This window comes from Cnephaeus nilssonii (genome assembly GCF_951640355.1).
Source record: "Cnephaeus nilssonii genome assembly, chromosome: 12".
Taxonomy (NCBI): domain Eukaryota; kingdom Metazoa; phylum Chordata; class Mammalia; order Chiroptera; family Vespertilionidae; genus Cnephaeus; species Cnephaeus nilssonii.
The window spans coordinates 17,232,220-17,241,456 of NC_137083.1; the positions used below are offsets into that span (position 1 = coordinate 17,232,220).

Consider the following 9,237-nt stretch of genomic DNA (forward strand, 5'->3'; position numbering starts at 1 on the left):
TTATTCTGTTGTACATTTGGGATGTGTTAGAGACAAATCAATTCCTCTCAGCTCCCTCTCCTAGCTGCAGCTGGGGAGTCCAATGGCATCACCCTGTAAGGGCCAGAGGGATTATTTTTTCCTAACTCTATTTCCCAGATTAGTCAAGTTAACCAAATGATTACCAAATGGCCCTTTCCCTGTGGCTGATGGGACGCAGTCACAACTTCCTCAGAAGCTGAATGAGATGAGTATCCTGTAAGAGATCAGTGAGCACACAATGCCCTATTATAAACTACAGATGCTATGCACCCATCTCTAGGATTTATTAATCTAGCACAACAGGAGCTCTATCCCCAACTGAATAACTTCCCATTTTCCTCACCCCCAAGCCCTGGAAATCACTATTGTGTTCTCTGTGTCTATGAGTGATGACTACTTTAGGCATTTCATATAAGGAGAATAATACAGTATCTGTTCTTCTGTGACTAGCTTATTTCACTTAGCATAGTGCCCTCTAGGGTCATCCATGTTGGCACAAATGGCAGGATTTCCTTCTCTTTTAGGACTGAATGATATTCCATTGCATGTGTCACGAATTTTAAATGTCCACTTATCTGTACATGGACACTCGGGTTGTTTTCATGTCTTGGCTGTTATAAATAGTACTGCCATGAACACAGGAGTGCAGAACTGTCTTCCAGAGCCTGATTTCAATTCTTTTGGATATACACCCAGAAGTGAGATTGTTGAATTATAGAGTAGTTTTGTTTTTAAAAATTTTTATTGTTGAAAGTAATACAGATGTACCCTTTCCTTCCCCCCCCATTAACCCCTTCTAGCCCACCCTGCCCCCACCCCAGGCCTCACCACTCTGTTATCTATATCCATGGCTTATGCATATATGCATACAAGTTCTTTGGTTGATCTCTTCCCACCATCCCCACTTTCCCTCTGAGATTCGACAGTCTGTTCCATGCTTCTCTGTCTCTGGATCTATTTTGTTGTTTCACTTTTAATTTTTAAAGGGCTTCCATATTGTTTTCTATTGTTTGCTGCAGAGTAGATCACACATTAAGTGTTCTTACCATACACACACACACACACACACACACACACACACACACACAAAGCCCCCCAAAACAAACAAACAAAATCAAGCCACAAAAACTAGGGAACACCAGAAACTCTGGGAGGTGGTGAAGATGTCTGCTACCTTGACTGTTGGTGATGGCACCAGGGGCGTTTGCATATATCTAAACTTACCAAAGTGCACACATCAAATATGTGCAGTTCTTTGTATATCAACTATAAGGCTATTTAAAAAATAGACAAATGTATAAGTGACTCCCATGCATGGCTTTGTGGCTAAGGGCGAGAGAAGGGACACAATGAATCTCATAAGGCAAGAGTCAAAAAGTTGAGGGAGACTGGATACATGGGTGTTACCATCACATTTCAGTGATACTGGACCTCTGCAAGGGAAACCCTGCCAGTATTAAAAGCTGAGAGCCCCAAACCAGCCGGTAGTCCCTGGTTAAATGCCCTCATCCCATATTATCTAAGACCTTTCTCTGCCAACCATAGAAGTAGAGGTTTAATCCTTAAACCATTGCCAAATATTGTAGGGACACCATTTCTTTCAGCTTGAAAACAAAATCCTGCCATAAATATAATCGAGATACTTACAGAATAAAACAAACAGTAAACCATGGCATTCTTATTACATGAAGACTCAAAAATAAAGGTCCTCGGGCAATCCTCCTTGTTTCCATAAGTGTTAGTAGATGTTAACAATCATGTTTGGAGGTGGGGGTGAGGGAATAGATCTGTAGCATTTGATCATTTCTGTGGTATAAAGACTCCCATCATGACTGATTTCAAGCTATTGAGCTGTTCACAATACACTCATGCAAGTACAGAGTCTATTGCCCAGCACCATTGTATACTAGGAACCAAAATATTTGTGATTTTTTTTCTTTTAGACCTCATTTTCCTTTCACTTCCAAATGCCACAGAGATTTATTCATCAGAGGGTGTCTCAAAAATACATTTTCCCTGGCAGATGTTATCTTCATAATCTACTCCACTACTCTCTTCTTTTTCAGGGAGGGGCGGGGATTAGAATCACCCAAGGACTCTTCAGTAAAGTGTATTTTCCCACCTGGCCAGCATTCCCAGAGTTCCTGCAAAACTCTTGAGTGTGAAAAGCAAAGCAGCCCAGTTAGCATCTGACAGTATGTTCAGCAGTCAAGGTGCAGAGCCGGAATAATAAGTTAAAGTACCAAGAATGCGTAGGGCTGATTTAAAAGTCACCTAGGGCCACGTTTCTCAAAAAAAATATTTCTTCTTAAATCCATGTATGTCCATGGCTATTAAAAATAAACAAAAATATGATGGCTGCCTAGAAATGATATGTCCTCCACCTCCTAGTTGAAACCTTAAAATCTGTGAATATTGACACCAGTTGAGACTTTGCCAATTTTACAGTCTGTAATTTAAAATGTTTAAAAAATCTATTATACTCAATATGATTTTTAATATTTTAACATTTCAATTACAGTTGACGTTCAGTATTATATTAGTTTCAGGTGTACAGCATAGTGGTTAGATCACTTATGAAGTGATCCATCCCTCTGGTAAGACTAGAGCCCCCCTGGAACCATACATGGTTATTACAGTATTGTTGACTATATTCCCTATACTGTACTTAATATATATATATATATATATATATATATATATATATATATATATATATATATGCCAGCTCCCTCCAACCTCAAGACTCCAAGATGCTTGAGAAGGGATGAATAGCAATGTGATGGATCCCCACTTGTATCTCTACCTCCCCCTGAGAAAATCTGATCTAACCTGCCAGAGGTCAACTAATACAATAACTTGGTAGGTAGCCCTTTCCAGGTTGTAGAAACAGATAGAACACAACTCTTCGGTTAACTATACTTCATATTAAAAAGTTGATATACATATGTTTACATTTTATTTGATCCTTCTGAATGCAAGTACAGAGTCTATTGCCCAGCACTAGTGAAGTCTTTTGGAAACTGGTTTAGTAATTTGGAAGGTAAAGCATTCAATTAAAAAATTTGCTCTTATGTTCAAATACAATGTTTATGGCTAGGTAAATCTCTTTCAGTAGCCAATACAAATACAATTGCCGAGGAAGTTAAACACATTAGAAATTGTATGGGATATATGGCATGTTTCTTAGGCTAATATTAAAATTGCATTGAATATTTGGACCCACAAAATAGGCATACTAACCCTGAGCAGGATATTATGAAAGGCCTGATTTGGCAGTAATATATTACATCACAAAATTCACATTTTCTCATTGTTAATTTAATAGCATTGTTTGGATATCTCAAGATACGGGGAGACTAGAAAAATGAGGTGAACATGGCAAAATTATCCAAAGTAATCCACTAATTTATACACACACACACACACACACACACACACACATATATATATATATATAATGTATTTGTATATACATATATACTAGTATTATATTTGTATATATTTTTCAAAATAACAAAGAATCACTGTATGCATGCTGTTTCATATAAGTAAGACCTAGATTTTGCCACTATTTTGTGCACTGGCATCTGAATATATGAAATGTGAATTGCTATCATTTTTTACTAAATAAAGTACAGGCTGAGGGAACCCTTATAATTGATGTTTGTGGTTAATGCTTTTTATTATTTTCTGGTTTTCCATTATTCCAGAATTATTTTGTTAGTTATGACATTCTTGCTCCTAAGGAGGAAAATTATTAATTAGTGAGCAATGTATTTGATGTAGTTTTCTAATAAATGTATTCCAATTCTGGTTAGTTTTACCTTAACAGATGCCTTTTCCATCAGCATAAATATGGTAGAGTTTCAATACAATATTGTGGAGGCAAATGTATACCTCCAGGATTGGCTTATTTTCTTACTGAAACAAACAGTCCTACAATCATCACTTAACAACTCAGTTTCCAACAATTTATAAGCCCATGACATTTCTCTGTATGTTTATAAATTGTTGGTGTCTTTACATCAGACTTAGATAAACTGGAGTTTGAATTCTTGCTTCGATACTTTTTCAATGATGACTCTGAACAAATTATGTTCCATTTGTAAATTCTGTTTTTAAATTTGTAAAATGGGACAAACAGTACAGTATTTGTCTTGTAGGTTTGTTGTGAGGATTTTTCTATGTGAAAATGAACATAGAGCATTTAACACAGCCCTGGAACTTAGCATATAATATATGTGCACATTAAGGCATACTAGTAAGTTTAGAGCTATACATAGAGACATACTTGTATATGAGTGAATCAACATACACTGAGTAGCCAGATTATTATGACCACCCCATCAATACTTCGTTGGGCCACCTTTTGCCTTCAATACTGCGGCGATTCTTCTGGCATTGACTCCACGAGATGTTGAAAGGTGATGCGAGGAATCTGACGCCATGCCTGATGACTAGCACTGTCCAGTTCTGTGAGATTTGATGGTTGTGGAACCAGCTGCCTGATGGCTCTTTTAACTTCGTCCCACAAATGCTCAATTGGATTGAGATCTGGTGATTGTGGGGGCCACGTAAGCAAGGTAAAGTCTCCCTCATGTCTTTAAACCACTCCTGCACAATATGAGCACCATGGCATGGCACATTGTCTTGTTGGAAGAAGCCATCTCCATTGGGATACGCCATCAACATGATAGGATGAACTTGATCAGCAACAATACTTAGGTATGTTGTGCTATTCAGATGTTGTTCCACACGAATTAAAGGGCCTAAATCATGCCAGGAAAACATGCCCCAAACCATACACTGCCCCCACCAGCTTGAAGAGTTGTACTCATGCATGTGGGGTGCATACTTTCATGCTGTTTCCACCAAATTCTCACTCTTCCATCTGCATGATGCAACTGGAAACATGATTCATGGGACCACTTGACTTTTTTCCAATGCTCGACTGTCCAATCCTTGTGTTCCTGTGTGAATTGAAGATGTTTTATCTTGGTAACTGCAGACAGCAAAGGTGTTCAAACAGGCCTTCGGCTTCCATATCCCATACGATGCAGTGTACGGTTAATTTGCCTACAAACATCAGGTGGTCATAATAATCTGGCCACTCAGTGTATATATGACCCTACACACACTGTGATTAAAGCCTTTTGCATAGTACCTGCACAAGTTGGCCTATTTCTCTTGGAATCTTTGGATAGATTTTTTAAAAATATATTTTCATTGGTTTCAGAGAGAGAGAGAGAGAGAGACATCGATGAGAGAGATCGACTGTCTTCTGCACTCCCCCTGTTGGGGATCAAGCCTGCAACCCAGGCATGTGCCCTGACCTGGAACTGAACCTGGTGTATGGGACAACACTCAACCAACTGAGCCACATGGCTGGTCTGGATAGCTTTTATAGCCTAACTGTCATCAGAGATGATGTCAACTACTAAGAAGAAGGATAATACATTAATTCTTTCATGAACAGAAAATAACTATTGTCTGTGATTAGACTTGACAAAATTTGGATTCACAAACCTGTTTTATAGATTGCTATGTATAAGTAAGTGCCCAGTGACCACTGGAACAGGGGAACTAGATGTATAGAATGAGAGCTGGAGGGGTGGCAAGCATCATCTAGTCCAACCTCATTTACCAGGAGGAAACTGAAACCTAGAGAGCTAGAAAAATGACATTTGAGGTTTCACACTTTGAAATCAAGTACAGAATTATTTGCCTTTTCAAGTTGACAATTCTGAAGAATGCACTTCTTGTGAGGACTTGTATGATTATAACCCCAAAACATTTAGAAGACAATGGGAACCATCCAATCAGGGGAAAATGAAACAAGTTCTAAAGATGAGATATCTCAGAACCTACTTCATAGCTTTCAATTGGAAGTAAGAAAACAGCAGAAGCAGGGAAAGATCTAGCCACTTTTTTTTCTGAAGGTCATGTGTGTTGGTAGATTAATTAGTATGAATTTTGTGAGGGTAGGCATGGTATCTAATCCCATTTTGGAACCTGGCTAATAGGAGGCACCTCAAAGATTATATAATGAAGCATCTAAATATTCTAGGTTCCAAATTAATGTGTGAAACACTTAGCACATGCTGAATAAATGTTTGGTAAATTAAATGTAGAGGTTGTGGTCATGCCAGGCCTCTTGGCATCCTGGTAATGATTTTTGCACCAGCATGCTCATAAATTCTCTGACATGGAAGAAAACAAGGGAAACGATGAAGAGAGTAAGGAAAATTTTTCCCCCACATCTGTCTTAGTCCATAAAGTACAATTTACATACAGATGCATAAAATAGAAATAACACAAGCTAAAGAATCACATTTGGAATGCCATTAAAGAAAAGTCCATTTGTGATGTGTTTGTGTTTAAGAGTTTTACTCTTGGCAAAACCAACTTCTTTTTGAAAGATAAAAGGTTTATTTTTCAAATGGTTTCAAATGCAGTTAGTCTGCAGAGCAGTTACCAATAGCATCATAATGTATTAATATAAGTGAATACAAAATATGTAAACCTGAACCTCCTGAATTCCCATGTGACACAAAATGAATGGAGAAGATATTTGGCCCTAGCTGGTTTGGCTCAGTAGATAAAGCGCAGGCCTGTGGACTTAAGAGTCCCGGGTTCGATTCCGGTCAAGGGCACATGCCTGGGTTGTGGGCTAGATCCCCAGTGGGGGGTGTGCAGGAGGCAGCCAATAGATGATTCTTTCTCATCATTGATATTTCTATCTCTCTCTCCCTCTCCCTTCCTCTCTGCAATCAATAAAAATATTTTTTTTTAGAGGAAGGAACACTTTCAATCTCTTTTTTATGAGGCCAGCAGTATCATTTTTTTAAAAAAATATATATTTTATTGATTTTTTACAGAGAGGAAGGGAGAGGGATAGAGAGTTAGAAACATTGATGAGAGAGAAACATCGATCAGCTGCCTCCTGCACACTCCCCACTGGGTATGTGCCTGCAACCAAGGTACATGCCCTTGACCGGAATCGTACCTGGGACCCTTGAGTCCGCAGGCCGATGCTCTATCCACTGAGTCAAATCAGTTAGGGCAATAAAAATATATTTAAAAAATAGTTTTAAAAAATTAAAAAAAGATATTTGAATAAATACTTTTGAATCTTTAAAATGGACACAGTTTTGTAAGTAGCCTGCTACTTGAAGGATCAAAAATGTGTATAAATGTGATATCCTTGGTCAAGCACCCATTCATTGCTTCTACACACTGTCATTGAGAACCTGCAGTGTTCCAGGGCAGCAAGCAATTGCTATTGAGGCATGGAACAAAATACCCCATGAAGGGCTTTGAAGTTTGGACATCCAAATTAAGAAAATGTTCTCTTGATCCTTTGTAATGGGGTGGGAATTGTGCACATAGCACAAAACTCTAATAATAGTAGTTTAAACAAATAGGGGCCTTATTTTTGTCATGTAGTTCAAGTCTACAAGTGGACAGTCCAAGATTGGTGGAGATGATTTAAGGATCTCACCAAACACCCATGATTCCTATTTCATCATTCTTGCATAACCTTAGCATGAGTCCCCTCAGATTTCCGTGTTCTAACTCTGGGCTTACAGCAGGTTTTCTCAGCCTGGACACAGATGTATCTGGGGCCTGATAATTTGTTGTGGAGGCTGCCCCTGTGCATTGTAGGATATTCAGCAGCACCCCTGGACTCTACCCAATAGATGCCAATAGCAACCCCTCCCCCATTCCCTGCCAGTGTAACAACCAAAAATGTCTCTAGACATTGCCCAACAATTCCTGGGAGCATAACTGCTCCAAATGGAGAATCACTGGGGTGAAATAGAAAACTTGATGATCGCCCATCCTAGTGTTTTTGCTGATAGCGAATTCTACTTATACGTGAAGACAGGAAGCAGGTCATGTGGGAGCTACAGGGGACCCTTCAGAGTGTTCACGTCTGCTTGACTCCAGGCCTGAGAATACACGTGAAAGCAGGCCCCTTCCTTTATTTGGGGGCGCTAACATCAAGAAAGAGAGAAAAGCAGGAAAATAGCACATATACCAGAAAGGTACCCCTGAATCAGGGCTGACACGGCAAGAGAAAGGCCAGTGAGAGTTCCCTTTGAGATTGTCTTCTCTTTTTGGTGAGTCACCTTTTTTTTTTTTTAACAGAATCATTTCATCTGAGTTGGGAAAGCAGTAAATAATTAAGCTAAAAGGAGCCTCCAGAATCCGCCATCCCATAATTCTGAACAGTGAAGTGGAGCGCAGAGGCGCGGCCTCATCAGTGTAATGGGCTGGATGCGGGGCTGGGGGAGAATTGACTTCAATTATTCATCCTTGACATCTGGAAGGTCAGTTTGGCTTTTACAGTTTGATTACATTCCGGATTAGCATACACTCTGTTGTCAAATGTTCCTAAGGCCACGCTTAATTATTTAAGCACTCTTAGATTACTTAAATCCATGGCTAATAAGTATAGCAATTTAGGCTGGGGACAATGGCTACACAGGGATCCCCTTTTCTTACATAGTCTCTCTGCCCTAATGAAGTTTCCACATCTTCCATTTTTTATCTTTTAGTTATTTTTTCCTCCTCTGATCCTCCACCTCCTGATCTCTTTGTTCGTGTTGCTTTTCGTGTTTACTGTCACTGTTCCTCATTAGGGATTCTGTCCTGTCCTAGGAGTTTAGCCATTGGTCTGCGGAGCCCTAGGTAGTCTGTGGAAAGTCTTCCCTAGAGTCCTTGAAACCTAGGTAAAATTATTTGCCACAATTTGAGTGGATGAACCTGCTTTTCTCTGCAAAACGGGTCCTTAGGGACCCCTTCCCCCATCCAACACAGATTCCCAAAGGGTCCTTGACCTGGAAATGATTAAGAGCCAGGGAGGAGCATTTGCCCCCAACTTTCAGCCTAGAGGTAGAGGGCATGTGTATGGGGGCACTTGCTATAGGCAGGGTCTTTGTCCTGTTTTCTCATTTAACCCACACAACCTCTAGATGCTATAGGTGTTATTGTCATAGGTATTTGAGGATTCCAAGACCTGAAGAGACTACACAATCATCAAGGTGATCCAGCTTTCATAGTGGCTCAGAATTTAAATGATTCTTTTCAAGACTAAATAAAAAAACCTTTTTCTGGACCTTCAAAAAGATTGGGCAATTGATAATCAGGCTGAAGTGGAGGAGAGGGAGGAAATAGAGGAGGTCTCACGTCCTGTGCATTTCCCAAGGA

At 39.5% G+C, this 9,237-nt stretch overlaps 1 long non-coding RNA gene across 1 annotated transcript in view; it reads left to right on the forward strand.

Annotated features, from left to right (window-relative positions):
• LOC307108409 overlaps positions 1–8,648 on the forward strand; it is a 38,354-nt gene extending 29,706 nt beyond the window's left edge. Inside the window, exon 3 of the long non-coding RNA XR_013814314.1 lies at positions 8,176–8,648. This is a non-coding gene — a long non-coding RNA (uncharacterized lncRNA). The remainder of the gene's footprint in view (positions 1–8,175) is intronic.
• The last annotated feature ends 589 nt before the right edge of the window (positions 8,649–9,237 follow it).